Below are 21,145 nucleotides of genomic sequence, written 5' to 3'. Positions count from 1 at the left end.
AAGGAAATGGGTGGGGTTTATTTAACTTTGTCAAGAGTCATACTATTCTGTCATGAGGATAGATGGGAAGATATAGAGTACAGTGATAATAGTAATGACATCTGAAAAGAAAGTTTTCCTTACAATACCAAAGAAGGGCAAAGCCAAAGAATGTTCAAACTACTGCACAATTGTACTCCACATACTAGCAAAGTAATGATCAAAATCCTTCAAGCTAGGCTTCAACAGTACATGAACTGAGTACTTCAAGATGTATAATCTGGATTTAGAAAAGACAGAGGAACCGGAGATGAAACTATTAACACCTGATGGATCATAGAAAAAGCAAGAGAATTCCAGAAAAGTATCTACTTCTGCTTCATTGACTACAAAGCCTTAGGCTGTATGGATCACAACAAACTGTGGAAAATTCTTAATGAGATGGGAATAACCAGACCACCTGACCTGCCTCCTGAGAAATATGCATGCAGGTCAAGAAACAACAGTTAGAACCGAACACGGAACAAATGACTGGTTCCAAATTGGGAAAGGAGTACATCAAGGCTGTATATCGTCACCCTGCTTATTTATCTTATATGCAGAGTACATTATGTGAATGCTGCGCTGGATGAAGCACAAGCTGGAATCAAGATTACCAGGAGAAATATCAATAACATCAGATATGCAGATGATACCACCTTAATGGCAGAAAGCAAAAAGGACCTAAAGGGAAAAAAAGGAACTTGATGAAGATGAAACAGGAGAGTGAAAAAGTTGGCTTAAAACTCCACATTCAAAAATCCAAGATAATGGCATCCAGTCCCATCACTTCATGGCAACTATATGGAGAAACAATGCAAACAGTGACATACTTTATATTCTTGGACTACAAAAATCACTGTGGATGGTGAATGCAGCCATGAAATTAAAAGACATTTGTTCCTTGGAAGAAAAGCTAAGACAAACCTAGACAATGTATTAAAAAGAAAAAACATCACTTTGCCAACAATGGTTCGTATCGTCAAAATTACAGTTTTTCAAGTAATCATGTACGGATGAGCAAGTTGGACCATAAAGAAGGCTAGGCACCAAAAAATTGATGCTTTTGAACTGTGGTGCTGGAGAAGACTGTTGAGAGTCCCTTAGACAGCAAGGAGCTCAAACCAGTCAATCCTAAAGGAAATCAGTCCTGAATATCCATTGGAAGGACTGATGCTGAAGCTCCAATACTTTGGCCACCTGACGCAAAGAGCTGACTCATTGGAAAAGACCCTGATGCTGGGAAAGATAGAAGGCAGGAAGAGAAGGGGGCAACAGAGGATGAGATGGTTGACTGGCACCAGTGACTCAATGGAAATCAGTTTCAGCAAACTCAGGGAGATAGTGAAGGACAGGGGAGCCTGGTGTGATTCAGTCCATGGAGCTGCAAAGAATTGGACACAACTGAGTGACTGAACAACAACAACACTTTCACTGGTAAATAGTAGAAAGATAGATTTTAGAGAGTAAGGGAGCTTTTCAAGTACTAGATATGAACGATATTGGGAGATTAAGTGGAGTCATTATACGTAGCATGAAAGAAACAGAAGATAGGAAAATAATAGGTTTGGTAAGTTATGACGCTTAGATTGTTTTGTTAATCATCCGTTCCTTTCCTTGTACCTTCTCAGTCATATCAAGAGTACCATCAGAACTAGAGTTCAGAATACAAAAAGAGACGTGGGGGGAATGTCAATCTTACATTCATTATCTCTGGAACCCAAAGCATGTTAAAAATTTTAAGCCAGTGGTTAGCTCACAGAGACAGAAGCCAACTGTGGGGCGAAATTGCATCAGGAGGGGGATGGAGGCTAGACTTGAGGAAGTGGGGTTGCAAGGCACTAAAATAACACAGTGAGGGCATTAGATTTCTCTTCATGGAAACCTGTTAGAAGAGGGAAGAAAACCATCTGTCTGTAAAAGTGTAAATATAGTCATGCATATGCCCAGGGGATGGACTTGTTTTTTTCCTCTTAAACAATATTAACTAAAAGTTTTATGTAAAAACCCTATCAATACTTACTTCCACATTGCTGCAATCAGAAAGTACTTTGTATTCTGCTTTATCTTCTTATTATTTCATTTACTTAACATTACAGCATTAGCATCTTTCATAATTCTACCTAGTCTTCAGAGTTTAATGGCTATGTAATACCCCAATATATTGTTGGATTGTTAATTTAATAATGTATCTCAGGTTAGCTTTGTAAATCCCTTTCTAGCTTCATATTGTGTATTTTATGGTCTCCTTAATTCCTCTATTCTATCCAAATTAGTCCACTTTTCCTTTCTCGAATATTCCTATAATTCCTTCTACAACCACCCCACAGCCACCAGCAGAATGTACACTAAACTTCATCTCTGTGGATCTGTAGGGAGGAAACATGATATGATGGTAAAGCTTTTGGTGTCACACCAGAAATCACAACTTCAGGTTTTGTCACTTACTAGTTGTGTGATCTTGGAAAGGTTACCTGATTTTGAGAAGCTTTTTTTTTTTTTTTTTTAAATCTTGAAAATGATTCAGGTATAACATATAATTACAAATACATTGAAACTAAAAGTGAAAGTGTTAGTTGCTGGGTCCTGTCTCTCTTTGGGACACTGAGGACTGCAGCCCGCCAGACTCCCCTGTCCTTGGGATTCTCCAGGCAAAAATCCTGTTTTGGGTTGCCATTTCCTTCTCCAGGGGCTCTTCCTGAACCAGGGATGGAGCCCAGGTCTCCTGCATTGCAGGCAGATTGTTTATGGTCTGAGCCATCAGAGAAGCCTTATATATACCTTAAAGGATTATGATTATATATACTATATGTATCTTAAAGGGTTGTATAAGGATTGAACATAATTTGTAAAGCACTTGCTAGAGTAGATGGCTAGAGACTCTGCTTGCTCAGGTCCCCGTGGCAAAATCTTTCTTTGAACTTACTGTCTATTCCACAGAACACTTTCCACATCCTGCCCTGTATTCTAAGTTATCCTTTTATGTGAGTAAGTCGAGCCTCCTTACATTCAGTTAAAAACACACTGAGAGCAGGGAACCTTATTCACCTTCGCATCCTCCAGTGGTGTGTAGGGCTTTATACAACTCATGCTCGTTGGTTGATGACGTAGATCTCTGCTGAATAGATGACGTTATGACCATCGCTGTAGCCTTATTCTGTGATGACTGCGGAGTGGAAGACGTTAGGGACAGGGGCAGTGGAGGAGGCCAGGCTCTCAGGTGGTGCCTTTCCAAAGTCTTGAACTCTTCCCCGCTCATGGCTACCAGGCTTCAAAATGGCGGCAGAGCACCGCGCAGCATGGAGCTGCAGCCCCGCCTACAGGAAAGGCGGTTGGAGGAGGCAGCCGCCAGCAGCTCTGCCGCGCAACTACCTGTTCTCAGCAGCGTTGTGGGCACCCAGCATGAATATTCAGTGCGGATTTCACACCGTGACAATTTTAGAGACCAGGTGCACCCAAGATGCAGGGGCAGATGAGAGCAAGAGAGGAGAGGGAAGGAGGGAACCCATCCACCAACAGACCCGAGTTCTCCGTGCCTCACAAAACATTTGCCTTTTATAAGCACTCAGGTAAATCCCAGCAGAACAGGGAGTGCCAAGAGAGGGAAGCTGGCATTTGAAAGGCTTGCAGTATCAGCTAATTGGTCTCAAACCTAAATCATAAAAAGACCTGTAATTATGCTGCTCAGAATGAACACAGGAGGCTGTTGGGTGCGCGGTGCTGGAGAGGAGGGGTGGTGATGGGGAAAAAGAGTCCGTTTTTTAAGTGAATTTATACTATTATAAGACCTGTCGCGGGTGAGTAATAAAAATGGCGATGCTAAGTTAAGCCTTGTGTTATCCTGTTTGCTCAGATGCTGCTTATGCCAGCTGTAGCCAGCAGAAAGCACTTTTCAATTTATTTTTATGACTCTTCTCTAAAAGCATTCCATTAAAGGAATATTACCCTGTATGAAGTTTGGAGGCACCAATGGCAGTTTATTTGCTTGTTGTGCTGGAAAGGAATAAACAGTTATCTGTGGTACCCATTATTTCAGTTTTTCTTTCTCTCTCTCTGGTAAAGGGTCAAACGTGGATTCTGCCTTCTCTTCTGAGGCCCACCCCTCCTTCACAGAGTTTGCCTGAACCTCGGCCACATTTCAGTCCGGTATGATTATCAGAACCGCTGAGTCTCAAGTTTGCAGCTTGCTCCGTTCATTTCTGTCATCCCATCGGTAAGAAGTGTCTGCAGTCATCCTTCATATTGAGAGGGATGAGCTGAAGGAGGCAGAGAGATGTCTCCTAAGGAGGAGTCTTTCCCAGCTATCATGGCTTCCAAACCTGGTTATCTGGTTCCTCTGGCAACACATTCTACAGAAGCTGTAATGTATAAATATGGGGACTCCCCCTTTCTCTCTCACAAATAAAACAATTTCTGGAAGGAAAACAAAGCATAGTGGTTGAGAGTAACAGCTTTTGGAGTTAGATTGCCTAGGTTTGAAATCTCACCCTGCCACGTAGGACCTGTTATCTTAGGTGACTTACTTAACCTCTCTGCTCTTAGTTTCTTAACCTATAAAATGGGGATGTAATAGTTCTCATCTGATAGGTTTTTGTGAAGGTTTAGTGACATCAGAGATGTAAAGTGTTTACAGAAGTAACTGTCCCATAGTAAGAGCTATAAATAGTAGTCAATTTTTAAAAACTAATATTGTTATTGAGATCTCAATAAATCTAAGGGAAGACTAGTTTTCTGGCTCTGATTTCACTACTAACTTGCCACATCACCTTAAACTTGTCACTTCACTTCTTTGGGATAGTCATTCAAGCCCCTTTCCCATTCATGGAGGGTTATGAAGACTAGCAAATGGCAAAAATCAGGATATGTGAATGGCCTTATGACTATTTATGATGTTTTTATGACCCAGATGAAGATGGTGCTAAGTCATGGTGCCAGCATGTTCTTTAAGCATATTCTGAAGATCTAGCATTGGGATTCAGTTTCCTAGTGAAGTAGTTTTTTATTTAATAGAGTCTTTCAGTTGCAAGAGATCTGAGAAGCTATGAAGTTTTTATTTTTAGGCAGGAATTCCTTCAGCGACTGCAATTTATGGCTGTTTGCAGCCTATGCTCTAATCTGCGCTAGGATGGTGGATTCACTCTTTGGCGGGCTCATCTTTCCTACTTCTAAATGGTAGAATGCCCTCCTTTACAGCGTCTGAAATCTTCCTCTTGCTGTCATTTTCTTACAGTTGTGTTGGTTCTGCCCCGTGAACCTTCACAGATGAGTCCAATTCTTTTCCGCATCACAGATCCTCAGATATTTGCAGAAAGTAGTTCTTATGTCTTTTCTGTTCTTCGCAAAACTCCTCCAAACATTTCTTATATGCCATGATGTCCAGAGGTTTCATCATCCTACCTACCTCCACTGGATGGAGGGATCCTTTATTGTCAACATCCTTTATAAAATGTGCCTGAAACTGACCACGGAATTCTGATTGTTGTTGGGATTCCTTGATTGTAAATTCATTCTGTGTGATCAAATCTATGTGGTCAAAGGTGAAAGAAAGTGAAAGTTTAGTTGCTCAGTTGTGTTCGACTCTTTGCAACCCCATGGACTGTAGCCAGACAGGCTCTTCTGTCCATGGGATTCTCCAGGCAAGAATACTGGAGTGGGTTGCCATTTCCTTCTCCAGGGGATCTTCCAAACCCAGGCATTGAACCTGTTTTCAGGCAGATTCTTTACTGTCTGAGTCACCAGGAAAGCTTGGTTCTCACTTTTTAAGTTGCTATAGAACCTCGGTCACGTCGTTTATGCTCTGTGACCATCCCCCTGCTAAAATGGGAATAGTAAAACTTGCATGCTGCAGCCTTCATGGAGTTTGTGTGAACCTCAAAGGTGAGCAGGTACATGAAGGGGTTTGAAAGAGCCCTGGGAGGAGTATTTGGATGAACTTTTACGGCTGTTGAGTGTATGTGATCTGCTACAACTCTTGTGGTCTCTCCCCCATAAGCACTGCTGTGAACCCATTTGTTACTCCACATTCATAACTGTGTAGATTCATCTTATTAACTTTCCCTGGCATGTGGGTTTGTAGAATCATTTGAGAATCTTGATTTTGCTGATCAGTTTACTGGCCATCATGCCCTGCTCTGTGTTATCCACAAATTCAAGGAGCTTGTCTTTAGTAGCTTTACCTGAATGATGGATACAGATACTGAAACTTTTCCTTCATAAGAACTTCTGTTAGGCTCTCCTTGCCCACAACATACACAACTAAAGTAACAACTGCCTCTTTCCTGTCATCTCTCCTAGCACATATACATTTCACTCACAGAAACAATTTCTCTTTTCTTTTGAAGATATTTGAGTAAGCACCTCCTCTTTGCCTGTAGATAGTAATACCCCTTGAGGACCGAGAATGTGCTGTGTTTACAGTTAAAGCCCCAAAGGCACTCATCTTACCTTGCATATAGAAGTGAACTTCAAGAATATTGGACCACGAGCAGAGATTTTCATATCCTCCAAAGAAGAATCAATCCTCAACGGTCAGTGATTTGACTTGTTACGCTTATGCAATGAAACCACCATTAAAAAGCCAAAGAGATGGGCTTTGGAAAGCTTCTTAGTTGGTGAACACATGGAGATTTGGCCAAAATGGTGCACTTTCAGAGAAAGTGATATCCTTTCATAATAAACTAATAATCTAGTAAGTGAAAAGTGAAAGTCACTCAGTTGTATCTGACTCTTTGTGACCCCATGGACGATAGTCCATGAAATTCTCCAGGCCAAAATACTGGAGTGGGTAGCCTTTCCCTTCTCCAGGGGATCTTCCCAACCCAGATATAGAACCCAGGTCTCCCACACTGCAGGAAGATTCTTTACCAGCTGAGCTACGAGGGAAGCACAAGAATATTGGAGTGGGTAGCCTATCTCTTCTCCAGGGGATCTTCCTGACCCAGGAATCGAACCAGGGTCTCCTGCATTGCAGGTGGTTTCTTTACCAGCTGAGTTATGAGGGAAGCGCCATAATCTAGTAAGGAAAATGTTATTTTGATTTAGTAAGCCACTCTAGCAAATTAACCAAAGCTGAGGAGGAGGGGATGTCGGAACCTTCAATCTGTAGCCGGTTGGTTACAAGCCTAGGTGACAAGTGGAACTTGTGACTGATGTCTAAGGTGGAGGGGAGGGGCAGACTTGTAGGACTGAGCCCTTAACCTGTGGAATCTGATGCTCTGTCCAGATAGATAGTATCAGAATTGAGTTGAATTGTAGGACCCTCAGGCGGTCTCGCAGAAAATTGGTTGGTGTGGGGACCTGCCCTCTGCTCCTTGATGGAATTGATTGCAGTTATCAATGGTCAAAATTTATTGTGTTCCAGTTTGAGGATAGCCTGCTCCTTTGTTTTATTTTCTTAGAGGTAAAGTATTTTCTTGGAGGGAATCACTGGAAGTAATTTTTGAAGACATCAAAAAAAATTTTTGATCCAGTGGGATAATAAAGCCGTATATCAAGTTTAGTAGTATGAAAACATAAATAAAAAATAAACTAATAATAATGTGTGGAACATTATAATAGATCATTAGCTAATATTTTCTGGGGTTTACAAAGTGTCTGTGAAAGTTACCAAGCAAGGAAAAAGAGAGAGAGGAGAGGGGGAAAGAGAGCGAGAAAGAGAAAGAAAGAAAAAGGAAAGAAAAAAAAGAAAAAGGAAATCATCAAGCAACTCTTTGGTGAGTTCTTTGAAGTCTAGTACTTCTTTGGTTGTACAATTTATTGTGATAAAAATTTATTTAAAAAATCATAAATGATATGATCACTTTGTAACAGTACCTTGTAATATTTTCAAAGTCTCGCCCAATGTTGTGGGGAGTTTTTGTTTTTGTTTTGCTGTAGAAGAAGCTAAGAAGCAGTTATTTGGTCCTCAGGAATGTTGCAGTGTAATAGGGAAGATGAAAAGAAATAGATATACAAAATAGAAAGATGCAACATACTACAGAATCTATGGGCTAAGAGAAGTTTGTTGTGAAGAAACTGTCAGGGCTGCTTGTATATTTAATAGGAGAAAGTGCGTAATTGAGGGCTGGAAAGTGTCCAGGTACTAGAGAATCTCATCGCAATTTAGGCTTCTTTTCCATTTGCCAAGAGAATGGAGGAGGACTTCCCTTTACCATGGGCATTAATTTTTTCAAAGTTCTAAGTTAGGTTAGCATTCTTAATTTTCTTTGGATCTTCATTTCCACACCCCAGAGCAAGCTATTGCTGAGACAGGGAGACATGGGAAATTTGGTATGAGTTAAATGAGAGTTAAAATAAGCAGGAGTTGGGGTGATGAGAGGTTCACGGGAGTACAGAGTGAGCCACAAGAGAGGGCAAATGGAAAGGAAGATGTGTCAGACAATTGAGGGGGGACTTCCTAGTCAATATATGGTTTTTCTTTGTTCAAACCCAAATGAAAGACTGTTATAGTAATTTTTGTGCAATAAAAGTTGAAAGCATAAAGCAAATTCTTTCTTCTCAGACTTTTGAAATCCTTGAGGCCCAGATTAGGTTCTTGTTTTTTTTTTTTTTGCTTGCATTTCAGTCACTGTATTTTCATCTTTATGATTTCGTGTGATTTTTGTCTCCCCTAAGCCTGACTCCCTTCTTCAATTACCAACTTCAGAAACCAGCACACACAATTGGGAGAGGAGTCTGGAGATTCATCTCCTCTGGACTGTAAAGATGACAAATCTCTCTCAACTCTTTGGTTAGAAAATACAATTAAGTGGACTGGAGTGGGCTCTCTCCAAAGAAAATTGGCTGGATTGAGATGTGAGTATCCTAGAAGCGGAACCAATAAAAATCAATCATTCCCATCCCCTGTGGAAATGGCACTAGGGGAAAAGTTTGCTTTGATATCTCTGTGCTGTGGACCAAATGTGTGTGATTCTTACCCAATCAATAGAAATCTCTAAAATGAAAGATTGAAGCCGTCAGGAGCTATAACATCTCTGAGATGAGAAATGTTTGTGAGAATTGTCTCCACTAAATGCTACCCACTTTCTTTCACCCCATCTGAGTGTTTGCCCAGTTTGGGAGCTCTGCGTGTTGTCTTTTTGCTCAAGCTAGGAAGGCTTGAGGAATCTCCAAGTCTGTGTGAGCCACTTCCCAGAAAACAACACACGGCTAAACGACCTACCTACAGGATCGTGGGGTAGGGAAGGAGGCTGCTGAGGGATGGTGTCCATTCCCTGCCTGTACCTTAACCTAGAAGATCTGCTCCTATCCTGTGTCTACATGCTTCCAGAAAACGAGCTGGCATGATGCTGAGGCACATTGGCAAGATGAAAAACTCTCACTCTGAAGACATTCTTATTTTTAGTCTTCTGTTAATTCCTTAATTCCAATTATAATTAATTGAGATTCCCTCCAATGCCACCCTGGGACCAGCGATGGCTATGGCTGTACTTAAGGTGACGTTTCTTGGGGGGACTAAACGAATGCATTTGCCAACTAGATTCTTGAAATCGGTTTGTTAATCCTAGTGTCTCTGTTTTAATAAGATGGATCATAGCATAAAAATCAGCAACCGCACGCTGAACTTGTTTCCCTAATGCCGGCCACTTTAGGATGATTTGTTGGACTGTCCTTTGGGTGAACATATTAAATAGTTGGGTCTCTCCTGCCTCCTCACACACAGAGGGAGGGGAATGTGTTCATCTTCCAACTTTATGCTTGGCCAACTTCTTTTTTATTAAATTGTGGTAAAATACGCACACACACACACACATATATATAAATTTGCCACTTTAGTTGTTTAATTTTTTCATTATATTTATTATGTTGAAACTCAGTAGTTGTTTCCTGTTACCACTTTTAAGTTTACAGTTCAGAGCCTGCATGCTGCATGCTAAGTTGCTTCAGTCATGTTCAACTCTTTGCTTCCCCATGGGCTGTAGCCCACCAGTCCATGGAATTCTCCAGGCAAGAATACTGGAGTGGGTTGCCATGCCATTACAGTTCAGTTCAGTTCAGTTCAGTCGCTCAGTCGTGTCTGACTCTTTGCAACCCCATGAGTTGCAGCACACCAGGCCTCCCTGTCCATCACCAACTCCCGGAGTTCACTCAGACTCACGTCCATCGAGTCAGTGATGCCATCCAGCCATCTCATCCTCTGTCGTCCCCTTCTCCTCCTGCCCCCAATCCCTCCCAGCATCAGAGTCTTTTCCAATGAGCCAACTCTTCGCATGAGGTGGCCAAAGTACTGGAGTTTCAGCTTTAGCATCATTCCTTCCAAAGAAATCCCAGGGCTGCTCTCCTTTAGAATGGACTGGTTGGATCTCCTTGCAGTCCAAGGGACTCTCAAGAGTCTTCTCCAACACCACAGTTCAAAAGCATCAGTTCTTCGGTGCTCAGCCTTCTTCACAGTCCAACTCTCACATCCATACATGACCACAGGAAAAACCATAGCCTTGACTAGACGAACCTTTGTTGGCAAAGTAATGTCTCTGCTTTTGAATATGCTGTCTAGGTTGGTCATAACCTTCCTTCCAAGGAGTAAGCGTCTTTTAATTTCATGGCTGCAGTCACCATCTGCAGTGATTTTGGAGCCCAGAAAAATAAAGTCTGACACTGTTTCCACTGTTTCCCCATCTATTTCCCATGAAGTGATGGGACCAGATGCCATGATCTTCGTTTTCTGAATGTTGAGCTTTAAGCCAACTTTTTCACTCTCCACTTTCACTTTCATCAAGAGGCTTTTTAGTTCCTCTTCACTTTCTGCCATAAGGGTGGTGTCATCTGCATATCTGAGGTGATTGATATTTCTCCCGGCAATCTTGATTCCAGTTTGTGTTTCTTCCAGTCCAGCGTTTCTCATGATGTACTCTGCATATAAGTTAAATAAGCATGGTGACAATATACAGCCTTGACGTACTCCTTTTCCTATTTGGAACCAGTCTGTTGTTCCATGTCCAGTTCTAACTGTTGCTTCCTGACCTGCATACAAATTTCTCAAGAGGCAGATCAGGTGGTCTGGTATTCCCATCTCTTTCAGAACTTTCCAGAGTTTATTGTTCAGTAACACAGTTACAGTTCAGTAACATCAAATATATTCACATCATTATGCAGCTCTCACCACCACCCAACTCCAGAACTTTTTCATTTTCCTAAACTCAAACGCTATACCCGTTAAGCAATAACTGTCCATTCCTTCCTCCCAGTCTCTGGGAGCCACTCTTCTGTTTTCTCTATGAATTTGGTGGTTCTTCGGCACTTCATGTAAGTAGCCTCATACATTATTTTATCTTTTTTATTTGGCTTATTTCACAACATAGTGTCAGGCCTTCAAGGTGCATCTGTGCTGTAGAATGTGATAGAATTTCATTCTCAGGCTGGAATAATGTTCCATTGCATGTATGCACCATAGTCAGATTATTCGTTCATTTCTTGATGTATATATGTTGTTGTTTCACCTTTTGACTATTGTGAATGATGCTACTCTGAAACAAATATACAAATATCTTTGAGTCCTTGAGTTCAACTTTTTTTGGGCAGGAGTTCAAATGTTTGTTTAAATTATTAATGTTTATTGGAGTATAGTTGCTTTATAGTATTTTATTAGTTTCTGCTGTATACCAAAGTGAATCAGCTACATGTATACATATATCTATACTATAACTCCATATACACCTTTCAGATATCCTTCCTGTTTAGGTTACCACAGAGCACTGAGCTTCCTGTGGTGTACAGTAGGTTCTCATTGGTTATCTATTTTATACATGGTAGTGTATATATGTCAATCCCAATCTCTCAATTCATCCCACCTTCCCCTTCCTCCCTTGGTATCCATACATTTGTCCTCTACATCTGTTTCTCTTTTTCTGCTTCACAAATAAGTTATCTGTACCATTTTCTATTCCACATATAAGCAATATTATATGATATTTGTTTTTCTATTTGACTTATTTCACTCTCTATGACAGTCTCTAGGTCCATCCATATATCTGGAAATGGCACAGTTTCATTCCTTTTTTATGGCCGAATAATACTACATAGTATATAAGTACCACATTCTTTATCTATTCATCCGTTGATGGACATTTAGGTTGCTTCAATGCCCAGGCTGTTGTAAATAGTGCTACAGAGAATATTGGGGTGCACGTATCTTTTAGAGTTGAGTTCTCTCCAGGAATATGCCCAGGAGTGGGATTTCTGGGTCATATGGTCATTCTATTTTTAGCTTTTAAAGGAATATCCATACTATTCTCTGCAGTGGCTGTACCAATTTACATTCCAAGCAACAGTGTAGGAGGGTTTCCTTTTCTCCACACCCTCTCCATCATTTATTATTTGTAGACTTTTTGATAATGGCAACTCTGACTCATGTGAGGTGATACATTATTGCAGTTTTAATTTACATTTCTCTAATAATCAGTGATGCTGAGCAACTTTTCATGTGTTTGTTGACCATCTGTATGTCTTCTTTAGAGAAATGTCTATGTAAGTCTTCTTCTCATTTTTTGATTGGGTTGTTTTTTTTATATTCAGCTACTTGAGCTGTACAAAAAACTGTACAAAAAAGATCTTCATGACCAAGATAATCACGATGGTGTGATCACTCACCTAGAGCCACACATCCTGGAATGTGAAGTCAAGTGGGCCTTAGAAAGCATCACTATGAGCAAAACTAGTGGAGGTGATGGAATTTCAGTGGAGCTCTTTCAAATCCTGGAAGATGATGCTGTGAATGTGCTGCACTCAATATGCCAGCAAATTTGGAAAACTCAGCAGTGGCCACAGGACTGGAAAAGGTCCATTTTCATTCCAATCTGAAAGAAAGGCAATGCCAAAGAATGCTCAAACTACCGCACAGTTGGACTCACCTCACACGCTAGTAAAGTAATGCTCAAAATTCTCCAAGCCAGGCTTCAGAAATATGTGAACTGTGAACTCTTCCAGATGTTCAAGCTGGTTTTAGAAAAGGCAGAGGAGCCAGAGATCAAATTGCCAACATCCTCTGGGTCATGGAAAAAGCAAGAGAGTTCCAGAAAAACATCTACTTCTGCTTTATTGACTATGCCAAAGCCTTTGACTGTGTGGATCACAATAAACTGCGGAAAATTCTGAAAGAGATGGGAATACCAGACCACCTGACCTGCCTCTTGAGAAACCTATATGCAGGTCAGGAAGCAACAGTTAGAACTGAACATGGAACAACAGACTGGTTCCAAATAGGAAAAGGAGTATGTCAAGGCTGTATACTGTCACCCTGCTTATTTAACTTATATGCAGAGTACATCATGAGAAATGCTGGGCTGGAAAAAGCACAAGCTGGAATCAAGATTGCCGGGAGAAATATCAATAACCTCAGATATGCAGATGACACCACCCTTATGGCAGAAAGTGAAGAGGAACTAAAAAGCCTCTTGATGAAGGTGAAAGTGGAGAGTGAAAAAGTTGGCTTAAAGCTCAACATTCAGAAAATGAAGATCATGGCATCCGGTCCCATCACGTCAAGGGAAATAAATGGGGAAACTGTGGAAACAGTGTCAGACTTTGTTTTTTGGGGGGCTCCAAAATCACTGCAGATGGTGACTGCAGCCATGAAATTAAAAGACATTTACTCCTTGGAAGGAAGGTTATGACCAACCTAGATAGCATATTGAAAAGCAGAGACATTACTTTGCCAACAAAGGTCCATCTAGTCACGGCTATGGTTTTTCCAGTGGTCATGTATGGATGTGAGAGTTGGACTGTGAAGAAGGCTGAGCGCCGAAGAATTGATGCTTTTGAACTGTGGTGTTGGAGAAGACTCTTGAGAGTCCCTTGGACTGCAAGGAGATCCAAGCAGTCCATTCTGAAGGAGATCAGTCCTGGGTGTTCTTTGGAAGGACTGATGCTAAAGTTGAAACTCCAATACTTTGGCCACCTCATGCGAAGAGTTGACTCATTGGAAAAGACTCTGATGCTGTGAGGGATTGGGGGCAGGAGGAGAAGGGGACGACAGAGCATGATGAGATGGCTGGATGGCATCACTGACTCGATGGACATGAGTCTTGGTGAACTCCGGGAGTTGGTGATGGACAGAGAGGGCTGGCGTGCTGCAACTCATGGGGTTGCAAAGAGTTAGACACGACTGAGCAACTGAACTGACTGACTGACTTGAACTGTTTGTGTATTTTAGAGATTAATCCCTTGTCAGTTGCTTCATTTGTAAGTATTTTATCCCATTCTGAGAATCATCTTTTTTTTGCACAGTTCTTCTGTGTATTCTTGACACCTTTTCTTACTCTCTTCCCTTCTGTTAGGTTTTTGCCACTTTTGTCCTTTATTATGCCCATCTTTGCATGAAATGTTCCCTTGGTATCCCCAATTTTCTTAAAGAGTTCTCTAGTCTTTCCCATTCTATTGTTTTCCTCTATTTCTTTGCATTTTTCACTTAAGAGGGCTTTCTTATCTCTCCTTGCTATTCTCTGGAACTCTGCATTCAGGTGGGTTTATCTTTCCCTTTCTTCTTTGCCTTTCAGGTCTCCTCTTTTCTCAGCTATTTTTAAGCCCTCTTCAGACAACCACTTTAACATCTTGCGTTCCTCTTTCTTGGGGATGGTTTGGGTCACCACTTCCTGTTCAATGTCACGAACCTCCTTCTGTAGTTCTTTAGGCAGTCTATCTACCGTTCTAGTCCCTTGAATCTATTTGTCATCTCCACTGTAAAATCATAAGGGATTTGATTTGCATCTTACCTGAATGACCTAGTGGTTTTCCTGACTTTCTTCGATTTGAGCCTGAATTTTGCATTGAGATGCTGATGAACTGAGCCACAGTCAGCTCTAGGTCTTGCTTTTGCTCAAGTGGGTACCCTCTCCCAGTGATTGTCAAGGCAGGGGCCAGGGGGTGGGGCAGGGGGTTACGATGGCAGTCCCCCCAAACTTGTGTGTCCCTGCAGTGGCACCTGGCTTCTATGGTGGCCCAGGCTTCTTCTGCCAGAAGTGATGGGAACTTCTTACTCCCGTCCCTTCAGGCTGACTCTTAATATCCAACAGCTGTCCCCTCCATTGGTCTGTTCTCCAAACTCCACTTTCTAGCACCCAGGCCTCTGCATAAAGAGACAAATGACTCAGGCTGGGGTGCACAGGGCTATGACGTGGCCTGTGAACCCAGCCCCCTCTGCACAGAGACACAAGGTAGTCCCCATTTCACCTCTTCTTTGTTTCATCCTACCAAGTGGCAGGATTTTTCTTGTCCTTTCAGATGTCTGAGGTCTTCCATGGGTGTTCAGAGGTTGCTCTGTGAGAACATTTTCATTTGCAGATGTATTCTTGATGTACTTGTGATGAGAAGAGAATTCCACATTTTCCTATTCTGCCATCTCGACTCCTTCCTCTGCTTTCAATTCTCTGCAGCGGGAGGAGGGGAGTATATGCCAGAAATGGAATTCCTAGATCATAATTGCATGCTTTTCTTTCCAGCCTCACACCCTCACTTTGGTATGCTGTTAAGAAGCCAGAAGTACTTGGTGGTACCTTGAGACAATACAGTCATGACAATAGTAGGAGGAGAAGGGGACGACAGAGGATGAGATGGCTGGATGGCATCACCAACTCAATGGATGCAAGTTTGAGTGAACTCCGGGAGTTGGTGATGGACAGGGAGGCCTGGCATGCTGCAATTCATGGGGTCGCAAAGAGTCAGACACGACTGAGCAACTGAACTGAACTGAACTGATATGCCCAGGAGTGGGATTGCATGGTCATATGATAGCTCTATTTTTAGCTTTTTCAAGGAACCTCCATATTGTTCATAGTGGCTGTACCACTTTACATTTCCACCAACAGTGTAGGAGGGTTCACTTCTTTCCACACCCTCTCCAGCATTTATTGTTTGTAGATTTTTGATGATAGCCATTTTGACTGGTGTGAGGTGATGTCTTGTAGTTTTGATTTGCATTTCCCTAATAATAAGCAGTGTTGAACATCTTTTCATGTGTTTCTTGGCCATCTGTATGTTTTCTTTGGAGAAATATCTATTTAGGTCTTCTGCCCAATTTATTGATTGGGTTGTTTGTTTTGTTGATATTATGCTTCATAAGCTGTTTGTAGATTTTGGAGACCAATCCCTTGTAGTCACATCATTTGCAAATATTTTCTCCCAGTCTGTGGGTTGTCTTTTCATTTTGTTTATTGTTTCCTTTGTTGTGCAAAAGCTTTGGAGTTTAAGTAGGTCCCATTTGTTTATTTTTGTTATTATTTCTCTTATTCTAGGAGACGCATCAAAAAAGATATTGCAGTCATTTATGTCAGAGAGTATTCTGCCTGTGTTTTTCTCTAGGAGTTTTATAGTATCCAGTCTCATATTTAGGTCTTTAATCCATTTTGAGCTTATTTTTGTTTATAGTATTAAAGAATGACCTAATTTCATGTTTCTTTACATGTAGCTGTCCAGTTTCCAAGCACCATTTGTTGAAAAGACTGTCTTGCCAACATTGTCTTGCCTTCTTTGTCATAGATAATTGACCATAGGTGCATGGATTTATTTTGGGGCCTTCTATCCTGTTCCATTGATCTATATTTTGAAATACTTTTGTGCCAATACCATACTCTTTTGATAACTATAGGTTTGTAGTATAGTCTGAAGTCAGGGAGCCTGATTCCTCTAGCTCCATTTTTCTTTCTCAAGATTCCTTTCACTATTTGAGGTCTTTTGCATCTCCAAACAAACTTTAGGATTTTTTTGTTCTGGTTCTGTGAAAAACGCTATTGGTAATTTGATAGAGATTGCACCAAATCTGCATGTTGCCTTGGGTAGTAGTCCACTTGTTTGTTGATGGGTGAGGCTGCACTCCTTCCCTGGTAGTTGATCTGAACTGACCCAGCCTTGGAGTCTACAGGCTGTATGGAAGGACTCATGGTGATGACCTCCAGGAGGGCTCATGCCAGTGGCTGCTTCCTAGGATACCTGCTACCAGGGTCCTTGTCCCTGTGGTGAGCCACTGCAGACCCATGCCTCTGCAAAGGACCCTCCAGCATTAGTAGGCAGGTCTGGCTCAGTCTCCTTGGGGTTACTGCTACTTTCCCCAGGTCTCCATGTACACCAGGTTGTATGTGTGCCCTCCAAGAGTGGAGTTTTGGTTTCCCCCAGTCCCGCGGAGTTCCGGCAGTCAAATCCTGCTAGCCTTCAAAGTCAGATTCCCTGAGGATTCCTAGTTCCTTTGCCACATCCCCAGGCTGGGAAGCCTCAGGTGGGGCTCAGAACCTGCACAACAGTGGGAGAACCTCTGTGGTATAATTGTTCTCCAGATTGTGGGTCACCCACCTGACAGGTATGGGGTTTGATTTTATCATGATTGTGCCCCTCCTGTGTCTCATTGCAGCTTCTCTTTTGCCTTTGGAGATGGGCTGTCTTTTTGGTAGGTTCTAGCATCCTCCTGTCAATGGTTGTTCAGCAATTAGTTGTGATTTTGGAGTTCTCGTGGTGGGGGGTGGGGGGTGGGCGGGGGGGGGGGGTGGTGAGCACACATCCTTCTACTCGGCATCTGTCACTGAATGTATTTTAACATCACAGATCATTTATACTTTAGATGGGTTGATTGACATTTGCTTATGTTCTCCTTTGGATAAAATGAAGAGATTAATTGACTAGGAATAAAGCTGCTTGATTGAATATGGAAGGACATCATAGTTGCTCAAGGCTGCATGCTAAGCACTGGAGAATTAAGTACATATTCTATTTCATCTGGAATGTCATCCTATGTAATACTAACCGATACTTACTTTTTCCTTTGTTAGGTTAAAGCTAGTACTTCACAGTTTATAGTAGCTCTTTGGGGCTTAATTGTGTAATTTGCACCATTGTCTATGTTTCCTATTAAATTATTTTTGCATGTAGGGCTCCAAATAATTATAACTTCAGTGTAAGGGAGTCATACTCCATTGTTCCTGAAGGGCCCAGTGCAGGGTTAGACACTTAAGTTTCATTGATTTGAAATATTCTGAGGGCTTGCTATGCTAGAGTTTGAGGATACAATGGCAAATGGTATAGAGAAACTTATATTTTAGCGGACACAAACTAATTCCTAAATTTATCATTAAGAAGGGGACAGTCAACCGCCCTCACAGTAGGTTTGGGTGGCTAGAGAGTTTTCAAGCCCAGCTTTTGCAGCCTCAGCCTGAATTTGACTTTCTTTTCTTATAAATGGGCTTAGAGATTCTCTAGTCTTATCATATTTGAAAAGCTTTTCTCTCCCAGCTTCATCGTATTTCATAACTCGTAAAATATATGTGAAAATCAATGACATTAGATCACCATGTCTTACGTCTTAAGAGTCTTCTCTGTCTCCCTAATGATGTAGTGAATCAGAAAATAATTAAAAATCATTTAGGTTGCACCCTCCCTTTCTCCCCCTCTGTCTGACTCCCCCCTGCTTGTAAGGAACAGTGCAATTTATGTCTCTTCCTCCAACCTGATTGCTCTAGATAACTCAGGGACACTTTCTCAGATGGGAACACTGCCAGAAGCAGCAGTGCACACAGCTTTGCCTGGGTTCTTCATGAGGCAGTGCATGGATGCATGCTAGCTAGTGCTATGAATAAACTGTCCCCTTTGAAACCACTGCTTATTTTTCCTAACAGCAAGAAACAACCACAAAAAAGCTACAGATGACATTTTTTATAGAAATTTACCATTTGCAGGATGCTTGCCCATCCATTATCTCATTTGATGCTCATGAAAGCTTTGTGACACAGAAATTACTCTTATCCTGCTAAATATCAGCAAAGCATGGCTTAGATAAAGCTGGGGACTTTTCCAAGGTCACTCTTCTTATGAGAGGTTGGAAACAGAAATACAGTCCTTAGGCATTCACTTTACTTTTCTACCCTGCCACAGAGAGAGGAGGGTGATGGGAGAAATGGATGTGAGGAAATAGTAAGGGAGGTGGAATGATTTTAGTCAAATTTGGTAGACCTGTTCCCATTTTTTGGACAATAGTCCAGTACTTTGGCCAACTCATGCGAAGAATTGACTCATTGGAAAAGACTCTGATGCTGGGAGGGATTGGGGGTGGGAGGAGAAGGGGACGACAGAGGATGAGATGGTTGGATGGCGTCACAGACTCAATGGACATGAGTTTGAGTAAAGTCCGGGAGTTGGTGATGGACAGGAAGGCCTGGTGTGCTGCAGTTCATGGGGTCGCAAAGAGTTGGACACGACTGAGCAACTGAACTGAACTGCATTATTCAGTCCTTTTTTCTACATAAGGCAAATGACAATATGAGTTCAGAAGTCATCCAAGTAAAGTTAGTTTAAATAATAACAAATTTATTAGCTCACATATATCTATAAGACCATATATAGGAACGTCTCTTTACATCCCATTGACTCATGTTGAGTGACATGTACATTCTTCCAGTACGCTGACAAGGGTGTGGTGCTTAGGACCACTCAGACCCTTCCCTTGGTCTAGAAGAGCATGGTCAGCTTCTCTGGATCCCACTGATCCCATGCATTTCTGGTGAGGGTGGATTTCTATGCTAAATGTCCATCAAAACTATTCAACATAGAAGACTCAGTAGTGACTGAATTTGCCCAAGAGCAGAGCTGTTCATCAGGATAGATCAATGATTCTCAGCCTTGGTATACACATAAATCATCTGGGGAAATTTAAAAGATAATGATGCATGGGCCCACTCTTAGTAATTACAACTTGACTGGTCTGGGGTAAGCATGGCATTGGAATTTTGAAAGCATCCCAGGTGATTCTAATGTGAGGTCCAGGTAAGAGCCATTTTCATCGGGCCCGCTGCCCACCGTGGGATTCATGGGCCAACTGCACGGACATCACTTGGGAGTTTACGAGTCGAGAAACTCAGGCTTCACTCCGGGCCTCCTGGATCAGAATCTCCGTTAGCAAGCTTTTCATGTGACTCACAGGTGCACTGAAGTTTGAGAAGCCCTGCTATAGCTGATAATGTCCAAAGTCTTGTTCAAAGTCATGCTTTTACTCTGGCTCTCAAATCCAGCTGTGACTCTGTTCAGTGATTTTATTGGTGGGCAGCCCCCAGACATCTGCTCCACTGCCTAAATTTCCTCAGAGGGGACCTTGGATATCAGTGGTTATCATTGATGTGATTGAGAATCACTTGAGAATTTTATCCTAAATATAGATACCTGGTTTCCACTGTAGAGCAAATTAAATAGAATCTCTGGCAATGAGTTTGAAGCCTGTGTTCCCTGGGGAAAAAAACCATCTTTGGGTTCAGGTGGCTATTGTAGTCTGGAGTATGAGAAAGCACTGTGTTTTCCCAAAATGAAAACCAGAGGGAAATAAGCTGATTGGAGGTTTAATGATATAGCAAAGAATATTTCAATTGAGCTCATCTCTGGATGCTTGCTCTTTAGTCTGCCTGTAGACCTGACCACCCAAGGAGCCCAGGAGAGAGGAGAGATCAGAGGCCCTGGCCCCCTGAGGCTGACCAGAATTGGGGCTGTGGGATGATGGATGGGCTGCTGGTGCCATAGAAAGTTGCTGTCTCAGCCCATCCTGCAGTTTCCCAGAGTCATAAATCCTGGAGGGGACACCAATACATTCCTGATAGCAGAGAGAAGTCACTCTTTAATGTGGGCCTGATAATGTCACTGAGCTCAGTCTTCCTAAATTTAAATGATTAGCAATGACCATGCTTGCTCCTGTTTGATGCATCGCTTAACCTGGTAATCGGGAAATCTATTCCACTTGCCTACTTAGATTGATGATGTCACGTTACACCGAGGCTCGCTTTCCCCCCCTTAATGGGGGAAGAGCATGTTAGGATGCATTGGCCTTCAGCATTCTGGCCTCAGCCTCCCCTCATGAATTTGATTAATATCACAGGCTCCGTGGGCACATCTCAGAACTGCTGAATCTGGCATCTCGGGGAGGACTATGTTTAGAGAGCATTGAGATGTTCCTAATGGAGTCTGCCATCTGGATGAGTCCATCCATGTCCTGACTTCCAGACTTCGTGAGAGCATTCTTTTCTAAGAAAGAAAAAATGTATATATTTTGATTGAGCTGTATTGAGTAGGGAAAAAAAAAAACAAAACAGGACCCATTCTTAAAAGTAGAGCTGGCCGTCTATATCTACCTACTATGCTGAGTGAGGAGATCCCTAACCAGTGGCTGTAGGTC

The 21,145-nt window shown here is 41.9% G+C and overlaps 1 long non-coding RNA gene across 1 annotated transcript; it reads left to right on the top strand.

Annotated features, from left to right (window-relative positions):
* The first annotated feature begins 3,071 nt into the window (after positions 1-3,071).
* LOC133228180 (uncharacterized) lies at positions 3,072-4,447 on the top strand. Its single transcript, XR_009730119.1, has 2 exons — positions 3,072-3,587; positions 4,081-4,447. It is a non-coding gene; the product is annotated as an uncharacterized LOC133228180 (long non-coding RNA).
* The last annotated feature ends 16,698 nt before the right edge of the window (positions 4,448-21,145 follow it).

The sequence above is a fragment of the Bos javanicus genome, chromosome 16, assembly GCF_032452875.1.
Source record: "Bos javanicus breed banteng chromosome 16, ARS-OSU_banteng_1.0, whole genome shotgun sequence".
NCBI lineage: Eukaryota > Metazoa > Chordata > Mammalia > Artiodactyla > Bovidae > Bos > Bos javanicus.
Note: the sequence above shows the minus strand (reverse complement) of the source record. Positions and strands in the feature narration are given on the sequence as shown.